The sequence below is a fragment of the Acinonyx jubatus genome, chromosome D2, assembly GCF_027475565.1.
Source record: "Acinonyx jubatus isolate Ajub_Pintada_27869175 chromosome D2, VMU_Ajub_asm_v1.0, whole genome shotgun sequence".
NCBI classification, from domain to species: Eukaryota; Metazoa; Chordata; class Mammalia; order Carnivora; family Felidae; genus Acinonyx; species Acinonyx jubatus.
In genome coordinates, this window is record NC_069393.1 from 26246201 (window position 1) to 26261239 (window position 15039).

Here is a 15039-nt window from a genome sequence, read left to right on the forward strand (position 1 = left end):
CTGGAAAATTTGCGCAATGAATCCATGGTAGCCCACTTTCCTGATCTAATGTTTTTCATTTGTAAAATGGGAATCACCATATGCACCAGATCATTCTTGGCACAGAGTGCCTTCATTCTTCTATCAGGAAAGAGCCCAGTGAATAACCTTACTGATCTTTCCAGTAGACTCTAAGACAGGTGCTCTGAGCTACAGTCCAGCTATATGGTGCCAGGAAGTCCACAAAGTCGTGTGGTGGGACTCTGGTCAGCTGGTAAACCATGTGAAGGTGAAATTTACTTAAGTACGTCCCAATAGAACAGACACTGGGAAGACTCTCAACAGATATTAGTACTCAGCCCGCCCTATCCATTTCTTTGCATAATTAACTACTACTCCCCCAGTTTTAGTTATTTAATATAATATTAGATGAAATTATTAGCATGGTAGGACTTTTCAAAAATCCATTCTTATTACCAAACCATCCTAGACTGATACAATTGTCCAATTTTCAATATCCTCATATCCTTCTCCAATAACAACTTTCCTACTCAGATAAATTTTAAAACCATGGTCTATAACCAGAAATCTTCTTATTGGGGTAAAAATGTAATTCTTCTTGTTCTGTTATCAGTGCTGACAGTGGAGAATTTGCGGGTCACCAAACAAGATTTCCGAGGGGATCCCTAACCCTTAGTTAATCATAAAATAAGTATTTCTCTTCCTTTAAGTGCCCTTCTGGTCAGCAGGGATTGTGCTGAAGGAAACCACACCCCTGAGAGCCCCTGCTCTCTCTCTGGGAAGTCTCCACTTGAATGAAGAACATTATTACTCTGCCCTCCAAGTTGCTTCTCTCCAGAATGAATAAACTCAATTCCTTTCATTTTTCCTCTCAGGCTTTCTTTTCATGCCTTTGTTACTTTCCCTTTGTATGAGATGTCCAGAAATAATCTATGATTGAACAAAGCTAAATGTTATAAATGTACAATTAATAGAACCAATCCATGCCTCGATGCTATATGGAGAAAAATAATTTTAAAAAGTTCTTTTCCCTTTCATGATGTCCAAACTCAGAAAATATTGCATTTTTTATACAGTAGTACTAATTTTCCCTCACTAAAAATAGCACTTGTGAATCTCTTGTAATGGATACTGTTCAAAACAGAGCAAGATTGTTTAACTTCCATTCCTGTTGACCTTTTATGTATAATGTAATGGTTTATTTACTGAACAAATACAAACCAGAGACACTTAGTCTTCATTAAAGCGTGTTAGCTCAACAAAAGTAATAAAAATTAAAAAAGAAATCTGGTAACAGTAGAAGTGAGGAAAAGAAATCAAAATATATTACTCTGTTAATGTGCTAGCTCTTTCTAATGAAGACAAAGTAAACTCTTCCTGGCCAACCAAAGGTCAATGTTAACTTGAATCTCCTGTATTTATGTATGTTCCTGGTACCTATAAAGACCTTGAGAGACTTGAAGGAATGCCTTGTGTGTTATTATATAGAATAAAGTCTAATGACACTTTAAATCTTACTTCCAACACTATGTAACCAAAACATAATGTGAAGACAGACTTAAAATTGTTTTCTTACTCTCCACCAATTTAAACCTGCTTCACTTACACAGCTGTCACTCTGTTCCAGGCTAATATCTTAACCCACTTCAAATGCCTTCAATAATACCTTTGAAATTGCACAGACCTGAAGAACACCCTCAAACACTGAACAATGGCCTCTAAAAAGAGGAGGAAAATGGAGAGCATAAGAGTGGGACAAAGAGGGGTAGTGGCTGTATCTCATTAAAAGGAAACTTCTAAATTTTAGTTTAAATACTTCAATATTGTTTGAATTCTTTTATAGTCATACTATATCAATGAATCATTTCGTGTAATTTAAAAATAATGTGAATCAATACTTTTGATTTTGATTTGGCTCAAAAAAAATCCCCAAATCTTCAAAAGTAGATTAAAAATTTTACTTGAATATCGTATCCATTAATCCTAGATGTTTACATGTTTTCTTCCTTTCCAGCATACCTGCATATAAATTGAAAACTAACAGAAACAATTATTTTGGATGTACCTGCATTTCCCAAAATGTCCAACATTAAGGATCACATTACTGGAAGTAGTAGAAAAGCAAATCAAGATATATATATCCCAAATTGATCACCAGAACTAAAATAACAAAAGCTCTGACCACATCATTTGATTATTTCTGCTATTTGCATTAGCAACTGGCTGAATCTCAAGACCAAGTGTGTCAAATTCACATTTTTCTGTCTCGGGACATGTAGTTGTCTTTTTTTTTTTTTTTTTTTTTTTTTTTTTTGGAAAATGTTATTACCAGATACCTTAAAAGACTGCCTAATAAAAATAACTTTTGTTACTGTTTCCACACCATTTAACTGAGAGGAATGCCAATATGCCATCAAAGCAGTAAACAAATTGCTGCCTTTAACTCATAATGTTCCCTGCCACAGAACTCACTCAGCAGGTGCACCACAGAACACTGATGACATCCAATGGCCAAATAAATGATTTGCAGGGTTTTAGCTCCTCAGTAGCAGGGCCTTCCCTCAGGTGGTATCCCTCTTCTCCATAAGGAGATTAAGTACGTACAATCTCTTTCTATGGAGACAGGCATGGAGAAATCAGAAGGAAACAGGATGGAAAATGAAAACAGCAATCACTTTTGAGTTATCTTGCAAAGCCGACCTCTGAAGGAGATCATTTCTTTAGGGGAGCTCCATGGGAAATCTCAATTTAGGTAGAGGTTGCTATGTTCTAGCTAGGTTTTGTTTGAATACTGCTTTAATATGATAAGGTGTTTTTCTTTAATCCAAGGATCTCATGCCACAGGTTAAAAATGTTTTAAGAAATTTTAAAATTATTGTAATAAACCCCAAAGACACTATTGTGAAAGATCAATTTCCTGTGACGGTTGCCTTCTGTTCCCTAGTTTTGTTACAGTCACATCATGTCCACTAACTCTGATAAAGCTATTGCCAACTTCCCAGATGATTGTTATTATATAATTTCTTCTCAGTTCACAGCCTGCTTCATTGCCATTAACTCAAAGGTGGCTTGTGACAAGCATGAAGAATGAATCTAGGATGAATCAAGAATCAAGAAGGGGGAATGATTTGGGTAGCTCCTTTACACCTGTTCCATGACTATTCTGTGTGCTTTAACCTTCTCGCCTTTGCTTACACTGAAGACTGAAATCATATTCATTCTACCTCCACCAGCCAATTCCATTCATACCATAAGCCACAATTCAATGTTTTAATATAGCCTTCTTGAATCAATCTATTTGAAATTATATAACTTTTCCTAAGTTGAGGGATAGCTGTGTTTCTCTGAGTTATGCTCACTTTGAATTATCACAGAATGAATTCTGTGACATTGTGATAGATAGGTAGACAGATAGATGATAGATGATAAATAGATGATAGATAGGTATCAGTTTCCAACGAAGTTTTAAGAGTTTTGAGGAGAGGAACCAGATATTATCCATGCCTGAGTCTTCCACAATATCTCAGAGTAGCTGATTTTCAGCAGGTTCTTGATTTGTGTTTCTTTAATTAATGTCTTCACATGATTACATAGCTCTGTCTAATCCCAATTCTCATATTTTTTCATCTATCAGCCTAGTTAACACATTTGATCATTTCTCCCTGTTTGGAACACTTTCTCAATTGGCTTTCAAGATACCACAGTTTCCTGTTGGCCATCATTTTTATTATTATCTGGTTTCTGCTTATTTCTACAGCTTCCAAGATGAGGGACTGAAGCTTCAATGTTCTCTACCTACATTTGCTTCTTTGGGAATCTCATTCCACCATGGTATTAAATTCCATCTACATTCTGAAGAATATCAGAATTATATTTCTAGCCCAAACCTTACTTCAAATCCAGATGGTTCTAATCTGAACTCCTGATCTTCACCCTGAATCATTTTTCTCCTATTGCCTTTTTTGAGACTAGTAACTGGCTGTTCTATCTTCCAGATGCTCAGGCCAGAAACCTTGAGATGATCCTTGCCTTGTACGCTTCATTCATAATACACAAGTGATCCCTCATCAAGTCCTTTCAGCCCACCGTTTTTCACACATTGTCCAAACACCATGACGTTTAACGTGAATTGTTGAAAGAATCCTCCAAGGGCACCTGGGTGGATCAGTCAGTTGGGCATCTGACTTCAGCTTAGGTCTTGATCTCACGTTAGTGGTTTTAAGCCCAATGTTGGGTTCTGTGCTAACAGCTCAGAGCCTGGAGCCTGCCTCGGATTCTGCGTCTGCCTCTCGCTCTCTGCCCCTCCCCCACTCACGGTCTGTCTTTCTCTCAAAAATAAATAAACATTAAAAAAACAAAATATTAAAAGAAATAATCCTCCAACTTCTCTTTCTACTTCTGCCCTTGTTTCCATTTAGTCTATTCTCAGTATAGTAGTCAGAGAAATTCTTTTAAATATAAGCCAGATTACGTCATTCCTCAGCTCAAAATCCTTCACTGAGTTATCTTAAGAAAAAAGCCAGACCCCTCTAAGGTCCTGTGCAGTCTAACCTCCTAGACCCCCATCTCTTTCTACTTCTGTCACTTGCCTCCCCTCAACCTTATTGGCTTCTATTTCAAGTAGCTCCTACCTTTACAGGGCTTTTACATTGCTTTTTCATCATCTTAGAATGCTCTTCTTCCAAATAGGCATGGCTCTTTCCCTTTCCTTTTACTCTCCTCTCCCAGTATTACCATTTAAAGTATTTGTTCTTGTCTGTCTCTCCCTGATAGCCACAAACTTTTTGTTGGTGTTTTATTTATTGAAAATAATGATACTTAGTGTCCTTAACACCTAGAATACCATACTACAAATAGAAGACACTCAATAAACATTTCTTATATGAAAGAACTAATGGATAAGTGATTGAAACAACACAACCATTCAGGTTTTCCTTGTGGTCCTAGTACCAGGTTAGAATTAAGAGCCATGATCTGCACTGTCCTCAAGACATGCTCAAAACAACTACTTTGAAACACAGATAATGGATACATCTAACTCTGCAATTTAAACTTAAGCATCTTTTGCAAAATCCTAGAGCAAGTCAGTCTTTAGGTGATAGTTTAAATATATAATGTATTATGCAGTTATATACACTGATACTGTAAATCTATATTGTCATACATGAAAAATTTCCATAATATTTTGTTAAAGGAAAATGTGATCATAAAGGTTGTATGTAGTCATTTTTCTTTGGGGAATGGAATAGAAAGGAGGAAAGAAATACAACATTTGAGGATATACACTAGCATATTATCAGAAGTTATCTTTGAGTAATAGAGTCATTTTACTGTTTTTATTTTTCTTTTCATAGATTATAAATTTTGGAATGGAGCTGTGTTAATTAGAAAAAAGTAGAGAAATGAAAGCTTGATACTGAAAGTGCTCATGGCTTTCTCCTGTCTGGACTACTATTTTCCTCTTTAAACTTTGTTGAAGGGGGTAGCCAGCTGAACAGGGCTTTATCCTTTAACTGAAAAAGATACTCTGTTTTAATTTTTTCTTCATTTGTAATTCATGCTGGACTCTTACCCTCCCCCACTTATACATTTTCTACTTTCTGCTTTCAGAGGAAGGAGTTAGAAGTTGATACATAATTCTCTAGGGATCTGAGAGTTAAGAAATTCACCACTTCTCTCTGTCTACCTTATTGCTGTAGGAATGCCTGTTTTTCTTGTCAGTTTCATAGTTCCCCCTCTCAAAAATAAATAAATAAATAAATAAATAAATAAATAAATAAATAAACATCCTCCCCTAAAATAAAAATAATAATAAAGTGACCAATAACTTTCCCAGAAACTTTTTTTTTTTTTAATCTGTACTTGCCGGGGCACCTGAGTGGCTCACTCAGTTAAGCTTCTGACTCTTGGTTTCGGCTCAGGTCATGATCTCATGAGTTTGAGTCCCACATCAGGCTCTGGGCTGACAGTGAAGAGCCTGCTGGGATGTTCTCTCTCTCCCTCTCTCCCAAGCTCAAGCTCATTTCTCTTTCTCAAAATAAACAAACTTAAAAAACATTCATACTTGTCAAAGCAAAATCTGATTGTGCCAGAGAAATAATTCATCTCTAAATAAATTTTGAGAACCCAGCTTGTGTGAACAGTGATCAAGAAAACAACTACTGTCTGTTCCTTTCAAATGAATAGATTTGTTTACAAGTCCTTTTTCATTTTAAAACAATGTGAAAGTCTATTGATGATTTCATCCCTTATATTTAATTAACTAGTGAGATCTCATATTAACTAATGAATATTCTCTGAGAGGCATATTTTCCCCTTTTCATCATTTCTCTGTAAAATCTGCTTTTCTTCCCTCTCCATACTTGACTTTTTTCCCTTTTCCCACACAATTTTAACATTTATTTTCATATCAATAACTCATTTTTCAAAATGTTTAATCATTTTTGAACGAGAGAGCTTGAGTTGGGGAGGGGCAGAGAGACAGGACCAAAGATCCAGAGAGGGCTCTGAGCTGACAACAGCGAGCCAGATGCAGGGCTTGAACTCACAAACCATGAGATCATGACCTGAGCTGAAGTCAAACGCTCAACCGACGGAGCCACCCAGGTGCCCCAATAAGTCATTTTTATTGACCACACATTTGTCTTTCTTGAGGAGTGAAGCACTTTGCTGTTCATCATTTGCATCTATTTGACTAATTAGGTAATAAACAAGACTAGAATATCAGAGCCTGAAAACAATAAAGGACTTTTTCTTGTTCAGAATATATATTCTGAGGAGAGAGAGACTATGACTGTACTATAAATGGTCTTCACTTCAATACCCAAGCTGATGGGGATGGAACAGGCCTTATTTCAAACATGGCTGGGCTTGTATTAGAAGGAACATGGTGTAACACAGGCTAGTTCTTAAAATCTCTGCCTGAAGATGACACACGTTACTGGAGCTCACATTGTATTACCAAAGTAAGTCAAATGACCACTTTCAAGTTCAAGAAGATAGGGATATATAATATTGCACAGAAAAAAAAACACAATAATTTTAATGGTTTCATATGTATTTGAATCATATATATTTTATATGTCATATATATAAGGTATGATATCTCATAAATATCATATATATTCTTCAAAGCTAGAATTTTTAATGTAGACGGCACCGTACATTTGGGCACTAAAATAAAATAAGAGAGAAGGTGGGGCTTAGGAAAAGTGAATCAGAGAGGGAGTGTTCAAGGAGGTGAGGCTGGCTAGGATTTTTAAGGGGAATCAATAGGTCATGGGCAAAAGCAGAGGAAAAGGAGGCATGGGCTTTCCCAGGCTAAGAGTAAGGAGGGTTTCAGGGCATGTGACTTCTAGGTTATGAACGTTTGGTGGTTGGGATGGTTAGTGAAGGAAATGGGACTGGTAAAGACTCAAAGTTGAGCAGGATGTTTCACATAGAAAGAAAAGAGAACCACAATAATCTTTTGTGTAATGGGTTAACATGATTTTAAAATAGCACTATGATGTATGTACCCAATGTCAAGTGGGCCTGGGCAGTGGAGTTAAGGTGCTCCTTAAGCAGTCAGGTGCCTTCCAGCAAGCTCTGTGTTTGTGTGCCGTATGTGTTTCTACACACGTGATGTATGTTTGGAATTTTGTGGGAGAAAACTACCACTGAGTGACTTCCACAGCTATAAAAATATGTATCTGCCCAAGTTGAAGTTTTAAGAAGTAGAAGCTGATTCAGGGTGACTCAGGCCTAAAATAATTTATTGTGAATAATTGGGGCAGGGGTTCCTGGGGGGCTCAGTCAGTTAAGTGTCTGACTCTTGACTTCAACTTAGCTCACGATCTTATGATTCATGTGTTTGAGACCTGAGTTGGACTCTGCACTGACTGTGTGGCGCCTGCTTGGTATTCTCTCTCTCTCTCTCTCTCTCTCTCTCTGCACATCCCCACTCTCAATAAATAAATAAATAAACTTTAAATATATATATATATATATATATATATATATATATATATATTGGGCAGCTCAAGTCACTAGATAGGGCTAGAAAGCCAGGTTTGGCTAGGGAGAGAGGAGAAAAGGCCCAAACCTCGTCTCAAACATGGTGTGATATGGAATATCGTGCCTTTACTACCCCCAGTAGAGAGCAGCCACGTAGGCCCTGGGGGGTTGCTGCATTTTGCTTCTGAGACAAAGACCAGCACACTTGTGTCTGAGTGCTGGAGCCAAAGGTGCTGCCTGTGCCCAACCTCAGGAGAATCTAGATAAGAGAGTATATGGTATCTCTCTCTTTAGAGTCAGTCTCCCCCATGTCCCATCAGACCCCAAAAGCATGGAAACCCAATACCAAAAGAGGTGTAGATGCTGATTAGCCAAAAAGAGTGAAAATGCCCATAAAAGCAGAAAGAAAGAAATTACTGATACGAAAAACAAATTTTTGGAAAAATGAGTGTTATTGACAGATGGCAAGGGAAGGCTTGAAATTAGGTTTGGGCAAGTGTGTGCTAGGAGCTAGGAAGATACCCACACTTGAGCGGCAAGAAATCATGACTTGTGGAGTCGAGAGGAGAGAATCCACATTCTTGCCTTGGCATCTGTGGTCTTCAGCAAGGTGTAGTCCAGAAACCTCAGTAAGTCAGAGTGAACAATGTTAGTATGAAGATCAAAGAAGAATCTGGAGAGACTCTGTTATGCCATCTACCATAAGGCAAGTCCTCAAGAAACACTACCTAGCCACCTACTCTCCACAAAGCCTCAGCTTAAAAGCAGTGAGGAAAGTCAGTGCAAAGATTTCCATGTTGTTCCAACATTTAATGTCCCGAGCCTCTCAGGAGACAAGGATTGGTAAAGAAACGATAAGAACGTAAAGATTAGAGGTCAGTTGTGCTATTGATAAGGGATAGAACCCTCCTGGAATCTGGCTGGATCACATTGCTTCCTTTGACTGTATCTGATTTTCTCTCAAGCAAGATGTTGAAGACACACTGTTTCCTGAACAGTCTTAGTGAGCAAGTCCTTCTGGGTGTATTCCCCAGACTTTCTTCTGCTTCATCACCATTTCTTTCCAAGTAAATCTGCATTTCATTCAGCCTCACCTTCTTCTTTCCTCTGAGTTCCTTCCAGAAGGAAAAAAATAGAAAGCAGGCACTTTAAAGGTAATTTCAGTTAAAAAACATGAGGAGTCACAAAAGGTCTACAAAAGGGCCCAGATTCAAATATAATGATAAATGTTAGCATCATCCTCTTGCAAGACAATAGAAAGGGTTGTTTGACCTTCCTAAAGGCATTACAATTCGTTTGAAAACACAGGCAAAGTAAAATATAAATGAAGGCAGATAGTTTCCAGGTTGCAGACCATGACCTACATCTGGGGTTTCTGATCTTCTGTGCCTCCTCTTGCCTCTGTGAAAACACAGAGAGGGTGGAAGTCTCAAGGTGAAGAGCTTCTGGCTTGGACTCAAGCAGCTTTACATTTCATCTATCATTCATATTGAGACCGCACAAGGTATTATTTGAAAACAGAGTTCTGTGGCAAAAAAGGAAAAGTCTAGTTTGTGATTCTCTCTTCTGCAGTCTTGCAAGACTGTCTCATCAGATTGATTATAAGGGAAGCCTACACTTTCCCACTCCCCAAACACTGCCACATGTACTCTCATATTACTCTCTCAAGAATTTAGTGAGGAAGGACTACCACTTGGGTATTTGTGACCAAGAATACGACTACTTACAATTTTCATTCAACAGAATAAAACTTTATCATCTATTTAGAAAGGTTAAAGGGAGGTTAGTGTGTTCTTCACAGTGTTTCTACTAAGTCCATAATGGGCCCATTCTTCTTGGAAAAGCAAAGATTTGGGAATGGGAAAATGAAATGTGAAGTCAGAGTGCTCTGGGGACATGGCCCTCACTGAGATCTCAGCAGTCACCAGATTCCTGGTTAGAAAGATCCACCGGAATTCTTTTCTCACTATAATCTTGTAATTCACAACCTAAGCATGTTCTAGTAAATAGAGGTGCTTCCATGGCTCTCCTGTTTCCCACACTTCTATCAGCACATCTGAGAAGAGTTATGGGCTCTGATATTAAAAGATCAAATGATGCATCAATTGTGTTTTCTCCTACGTCTTGATGTAATGAAGAAAAAAACATGTCTCCAGAATTGGCTATTTCATTCTCAGTCTCACCAATTATTTAAAAGTGTCATTTATATACAGACCCTGCAGCTATATCAGTGCAGCTGGAACTTAATTTAATCCATTTACTTATTTGTTCGATTAACATTCAGTGAACACTTGAAATGTTCTGCCTTTTCCACAGGTGTTCTGAAGTCGTGGGGGAATTGGGACTTTGCAACCAATCCTAGCAAGTATGGACAACATAAGCAATAAACATTGGAAAATGGGATAATGCAAAAATGTCAGTGCCACCTGCAGTCATTTAATATCCAACACGCCAGTTGAGATTCACAAAGAGTTTTTGCTCTTAAGAGACATATCCTTTGGAAAAATCTATGTGCTAGTTTATGTAGACTTATTTTAGCACTAGAGAGTTAAAATATATGCACCGGAATCTTATTACTATGAATCTTATTACTTATTACTAGTCATAATCATATGGGATAAGTTTGTTATCTCTCTTAGCCTCAATTTTGTTACCATCTGGTGGGCTGAGTTGCTTTATGGCATTTCTGTGAAGAATAAGATAAGGTATATAAAACATGCAGCACTGGGGCGCCTGGGTGGCTCAGTTGGTGGGGTGTCTGACTTCAGTTCAGGTCATGATCTCACAGTTCGTGAGTTCAAGCTCTGCATCGGCCTCTGTGCTGACAGCTCAGAGCCTGGAGCCTGCTTCGGATTCTGTGTCTCCCTCTCTGTCTGACCCTCCCCGTCTTACACTCTGTCTCTGTCTCTGTCTCTCTCTCTCTTTCTTTCTCAAAAATAAATAAACATTAAATTTTTTAAAAAAAATAAAATAAAATAAAACATGTAGCACAATGCCTGGTGTGGAAGAACTATTCGGTAATGCTTGGTGTAGGGACAACAATGGTGATGATGACGATGACGATGACGATGATGATGATGATGATGATGATAATGCTACCTGTTATTGCATCTCTTTCAAGTGAATGTGAAAAGAAGACAGTTTAGCAGTGGAGGAAACAGAGGAGTGAGATGTTAACTATTCACTGATAACAAAATCACTTTGATCATCAGGTTTTCATCAAAGATCGCCACAACTTGGATTCCATTTTAGAGGGGTTTCGATTACACAGTACTTGATTAGATGCAAAGGGATACTGATCACAATAACTCGGGGGGCCCAGCTGAGGGACATAAAACTAGACCCCAAGCAAGAAGAGATCTTAGCAAAGTTGAAGAGGATAAAGTAGGTGTATGGCAGATACACACAGACACGTACACACACATTCCATATATAATATAACATATATTACAAATTTGACAATCATGCTGTTTTTCAATGCTCAGTTACTATGGACGAGGCAATGTGCTAAATATTTTGTGTGCAAAATTGCAATTAATCCTTGTACATTCTTTCCACAAAGGAACTGGAAATCACGTTTCTAGCCCAGCTGTGAGAGATAGCCCTTGTGCAGGAATCAGCAGAGGAGCTGGTATAGACAGGACAGAGGCTTGAACGGAGAAAGGAGTCTCCAAAGCAGAGGCTGTGAGCATCCATCTCACACAGACACCTTGTAGGTAAGAATTGTGCCTCCCACTTGGTTTGAAATATTTCTGCCACATTCCACAAAATGAGTAGCAGAAAGCCCATGTACTTTATTCATTCATAAATATGGAACTTAAGGACTTTGTTTCCCTCTCAGGAGAAGAATATATCAGGCTGGCACGAGGGCGGAGAGGCTTGGGGTGGAGGAAGGACTCCGAGCAGTGGCTGAGCTGCCTTGAGGAGACAGAGGCAAAGAACTGCCTCTTGCCTTGCTTGACTTTGGGGGAATTATGAGGGCAGGAATCATACTTAGAATCGTCTTCTCTACCATGGCCACCTGATACCTGGCTACTTCTCTGACTTCCTCTCTTGCCAGGCCTACTGTCATATTCTCCACCAGCCTATTTTCAGAGTATGGTGTGCTGGGTTCCCTGGCCCACAGTTGCCCTGCACATGCTATTAACTCTGCTCACGACACTCTTCCCGTCCCACTGTACCCGGCGAACTCCTGCTCACTCCTCGGATTTCAGCTTCAGTGTCGCTTCCTCTGACCAGTCTTCCTAGTTAGGCCATTTAGGCCAAAGCCCTTAATTGGGGGCTCATGGCACCTGTGTGCCTCTCCTTTGTGGCAATTTTGCACTTTCAGACACTTATTTAATTAACTTCTGTCTCCTTTGCAAGTCTCTAAAGTCTTTAAGAGGAAAGATTGTTTATGCTGATCGTTGCATCCCTATTACCTCTGAGAATATCCAACCCATGGGTGTTCAAGACCTGTCTGAATTAATGTGAGTTGGTTCCTCTCGGCCATTCCCTGGCATGTCTATGCTCTTCTGCCCCAGGCATTACTTCCTCTCTGTTCTCCTATGAAGGAACTTTCAGAAGTTTGTTTTGGGTGTTTTATTCTTGAAGCTTCTAAAAACTGTATATATGATAATAATGGTTACATTTTATGTTATGTTTACCTGAGCCAAACACCATTCATAGTATTTTACATACATGAATTCATTAAATATTCTGATGATCTGGTGTGGTCGGTTCTATCTTATTTCATTTTCATTAAATCTAATTACAAAACACATCCTTAGTTTGTTAACTGAACTCTGAAATGTCATCTCTGTTTTACAAATGAGAATTATGAGATAATGAGAGGTTAAGCAACTTGGTCAGCAAGACAGGTGCTAAAAGTGACAGAGCCAGGATGCAAACCAGGCAGGGTGACGACAGAACCCATGCTCCTGACCGTGGTGCCATCTTGCCACCCAGTGACAGTCACGTATTGGGGCTCTTCCTACATTCCTCAAATCAGATACAGCCATCCCACCAGATCTCAGAGGGCATGTGAAGCCATGGGATAAACATGGTGCCACCCACTTGACCACCACCATTTGACAGGAAAATGTGGAATTGCCTATGGAGTAAAATAAACTATACTTTGTTAAAAGAAATGCATATATTAAATAGTTGAATGCAAATGTATCCCCTTTAGGAGGAACCTAATACAATACCTTGTGTTTGATGTTTTATCGTTTATTTCAAAAATAGTTTCAAAATTCCTAAACCTGTAATTTCACCCAGGCATTTGTTTTTAGCAGACACAGAACTATTGCAACTGATTTCAATTAATCACTTAGCCTTAGCACCTTTGCCTGACATGAGAACCTCTATCATCTAACCCACTCTTGTCTGTCTGAGTTCCATCCTACTGGTAGCTATTCAGTTCACTTTGTTTTAGTCAGTTGAGCCCTGCATGTGGCATACTCATTCCTACCTTCGGGACTTGGCTCATGTCTGTCTCCCTGGAACATTGTCTTTCTCCAACCTGGTAAACCCTACTCTTCTATTAGAACCTCTACAAAGCCCCCTCCTACTCTAACACTGAAACCTATGTGCTTTATTGCACCTTGTGTGGGATTGTCAAGAGCTGCAATTTTATTTCTTTTCCTCCTCTGCCATTTACTTTAATTAACTTGAAGATCCCCAAATCTTGATTCTAAAACATTCATGTTTTTTTCTATCACCGATAACACCTTTGCATATGACAGTTCCTCAAGAAATATTTTTGACTGCTTAATAAACAAACAAGTGAAAAGCATCCTCTGGGTTTATCTCATCAGTGTCTTTCCTTTATCTAAAGCAGGGGCGATGGTTTTAGAAGAGTGGCCAGGAGAATCGGGAGTTTTCAAATCCTGTCCCTGACACTCATTACGGTCTCTGTGAGGAGATATTGAGAATTAAACTCTTGGAATTTCAGATGAGATAGTTCAGAGAGGACCTGAATCACAGATGAGTGGATTTCTGCATTTATTCATTTGAAATAAACTCTGACGAATTTTCTCATTCCTTCTAAAAATATCAGTTGGGCTATTCCTATGTCAATCACGGCGCTAGGGTTGGAGATACAAAAGTAAACATGGTATGTTCATTGCTCTGAAGATTTTACAGAATAATAGACCTAAGGAACTCAAACATTTCTCTGGTACAGCATTAGGGCCAGAGCAATAAACCTCAGAGTTAGTGGGGACATAATGGATTAGCTCAGTGGATAGGGGATGCTACGAGTATTTGATGGACAGATGGAGACATCCCAGAACCCAGCTGTGGATCCCCAGCACTATCACACAGGTTTCCTCTGAAGCCGAAGAAACAGAAACAACCACAACCCTTTGTTGGTTCTTTGCTCATGCCTGCTCCGAATCAATGCCTACAGAGGGCACATCACCAAGTGAGATTTTTAGGTCTGTATTCAGGAAGACAACCCACTTTTGTCCGTTGGGATTTGTCTTTTTTGCTGTTATAAAGGGTGACCAGAAGAATTTACCTGCACACCTAATATCTGTCCCCAACAAAAACTAGAAGGAGGAATGAGCAGGCAGGAAAGATGGCCAGAGGAAAGGGGTTTCATTCACCTCTCTGTGGAGCTCAGAGTAACAGATACAGATCTCCAGGCTCTGTTGGAATCTGCAGGGACAAAGGGCAATCTGATATAAATCCAAGAGTGATCCACTCTACCCAGACCCTCCCCTTGCCATCTCCCTCGGGTTTGATACTCCTGTTGCCTCCATGAGAACTCTTTTCTCAGAGGAATCACTCCTCCACTCCCACCCGCCCCACCCCCGCCCCACCCGCCCCAAAAGGGATTCAGACAGGAGAGGAAGTCAGAGTTCCTTGACAATGAAGGATAACAGTAGCTTTTCCCTCACAAGCCACAGGATATTAGTTGTGCGATGACTGGAAGTTAAATCTCTGAGTTACTGCTCCTGGATGAAATGTTTAATGGTGTTGCCCAGGAAATGTCAGGACATCAGCTCAGCCTCCAGGCAGGTACAGACTCTTCTTGCCAAGAGTGCTTTTAGTTCCACT